This window comes from Garra rufa, chromosome 1, assembly GCF_049309525.1.
Source record: "Garra rufa chromosome 1, GarRuf1.0, whole genome shotgun sequence".
Taxonomy (NCBI): Eukaryota; Metazoa; Chordata; class Actinopteri; order Cypriniformes; family Cyprinidae; genus Garra; species Garra rufa.
The window spans coordinates 103,571,782-103,574,281 of record NC_133361.1 but is presented as its reverse complement, the minus strand read 5'-3'; the positions used below and the strand labels follow the sequence as shown (position 1 = coordinate 103,574,281).

The following is a 2,500-nucleotide window of genomic DNA, read 5'->3' as shown; positions in this document are numbered from 1 at the left end:
CCCTCTCTCCACAGTAATAAAAAGCGCCGCTAGTCCTTTTTTTTCAATTCGGACGGCCGGCACCACCAGATTTGAGCCAGTGGGGCGCCGTGATCGTATAGTGGAGAGTACTCTGCGTTGTGGCCGCAGCAACCCCGGTTCGAATCCGGGTCACGGCAGGCTTTTTGTTCACTGAGCTCCTTTCTGCCACCTCCATTTTTCGTACGGGTGCGGTGCCAGTTAAACTATACCAACAACGCAGGCAGCAGAGGCTGGCTTTCGGGGTCAACAAAGAAGGCTCGAAGCGCACGAGTCACTGATAGGGCCAAAAGAGCTAAAAGCCATCTTTGTTTGAGCCCGTCCAGGGTTTTTCTCCCGTCATGGACGAGAGAGCGCTGTCTTTCCATGCTGGCTAAAGAAATTTGAAGCTGCGAAGCTGGAAGCGCAAAGGCTGCAAACACAGACCATGACGAGGCGCGCTTCGTTCCACTGCACGCTGGCGGGTGGCCAGATTGACTCTGCTCTTGACACTCTAGTGTAGCTCTGCTGTGAGCAGAGCCCCCAAAAATACAGGTCACTCGCAAAGGTTCCACTCCACGGAAATCTTTAGTAAAAGGCGAAAGATTTATGCGCTGATGACGAGAAACTCGAGATGTGTCTCTATGCCCTCGGACCTGTGCGCTCACTGTGGTAAACCACTACGCTCACCAAGGGTAATCTATCAGCACCGTACTATCAGCACTGGTGCCCCTCAGGGTTGTGTCCTCTCCCCACTGCTCTTCTCCCTGTATACTAATGACTGTACCTCCAAAGACCCCTCTGTCAAGCTCCTGAAGTTTGCAGACGACACCACACTTTTCGCCCTCATTCAGGACGGTGACGAGTCTGCTTACAGACAGGAGGTTAAAGAGCTGGCTGTCTAGTGCAGTCATAACAACCTGGAGCTCAACACGCTCAAAACTGTGGAGATGATCATAGACTTCAGGAAAACCCCCTCTGCTCTCCCCCCACTCACCATCATGAACAGCACTGTAAACACAGTGGAGTCATTCAGGTTCCTTGGAAATACCATCTCTCAGGACCTGAAGTGGGACATTCACATAGACTCCATTGTGAAAAAGGCCCAGCAGAGGCTGTACTTCCTCCGCCAGCTGAGGAAGCTCAACCTGCCACAGGAACTGCTGAAACAGTTTTACTCTGCCATCATTGAATCCGTCCTCTGCACTTCAATTACCATCTGGTTCAGCTCAGCTACCAATTCTGATCTCAGAAGACTACGTCGGATAGTCCGGACTGCTGAACGAATCATTGGTACAACCCTCCCTACCCTTCAAGATCTCTTCTTATCCAGAGTACGAAAAAGGGCTGCCAAAATTACTCTGGACCCCTCACATCCAGCACACTCACTTTTTGAACTGTTACCATCCGGTCGGCGCTACAGAGCACTGAGCACTAGAACGACCAGACACCGAAACAGTTTCTTTCCTCAGGCAATCCATCTCATGAACACTTGATCGTGGAACATACAAAACTATACATTCTTTATTCATTTTTCCGTTATTTATTTAAAGCACATACTTACTTCCATTCAAATGTCTTTGCTATTTTTGCACATTGTCTGTCTTGTATACTTGTATATTGTTCTCTTTATAATATGTATCGTCTTGTCACTGTCTTTCTGTAGCACTGTGGAGCTCTGTCACAAAAACAAATTCCTAGTATGTGCAAACATACCTGGCAATAAAGCTCATTCTGATTCTGATTCTGATTCTGATTCTGATTCTAGGGTGCCGACACCTGACAACATGATTTTCGTCACCCCCCTCACTCCAAATGGGAGAAGTAAAAGTTATGAAAGTCCCTTCCCTCACCCAGTATTCACAAACCCGATCAAGGTAATGTCATCTCTTTTTTCATGCCCCCGTATTAGAGGCCAAAAAAAATATTAAATGAAATAAAGCGGTCCAAATAATGACCCACTGTAATGTGTAGCATTCAAGATATTGAGAGACTTTAGCTCGTGGCGGGTCAATCTGGTATTTCATGGAGTAGGGGCTCGTTTTGGCAAGTTGGGTGCAGTCGCGTGCGCTGGGAGCGAAGAACAGCAAGCGCAACTCTTCGTTAGTATGGTGGACAGTATCTCCCCCTGTCACGTGGAAGACCGGGGTTAGATTCCCCAACGAGGAGACCTAGTTCTTTGCTGCTGTTGAACGACTCATCCAAAAGCTTTTGGTGCAGACAGAGGTCACAGAAGGAGTTTTGCTTCGAGGTCAACCGCAGCCAAAAACTGTGCGTTGGCCAGGAATCGAACCCGGGTCAACTTCTTGGAAGGCAGCTATGCTCACCACAATACCACCAACGCAGGCGCTTGGTGCCAGATTTAAGCGGTCAGATAAGAATGCTCGAATCCGGGTCATGTCTGAGATCCTCTAGTGAAAGACGCCTTATTGTACCACCACAGAGAGGCACGAAATCACTTTCCAAAACATTCTCCTTCAATGTCCCTGCCTGGTGGAATGAT

General features: G+C 48.4%; 2 non-coding genes across 2 annotated transcripts; one reads left to right on the top strand and one right to left on the bottom strand.

The window, feature by feature from the left end:
• The first annotated feature begins 86 nt into the window (after positions 1-86).
• Positions 87-158, top strand: trnah-gug (transfer RNA histidin (anticodon GUG)). The gene has a single exon. It is a non-coding gene; the product is annotated as a tRNA-His (tRNA).
• Positions 159-518: 360 nt separating this feature from the next.
• LOC141290498 (U5 spliceosomal RNA) lies at positions 519-633 on the bottom strand. The gene has a single exon (XR_012340166.1). It is a non-coding gene; the product is annotated as a U5 spliceosomal RNA (small nuclear RNA).
• Between the last annotated feature and the right edge of the window lie 1,867 nt (positions 634-2,500).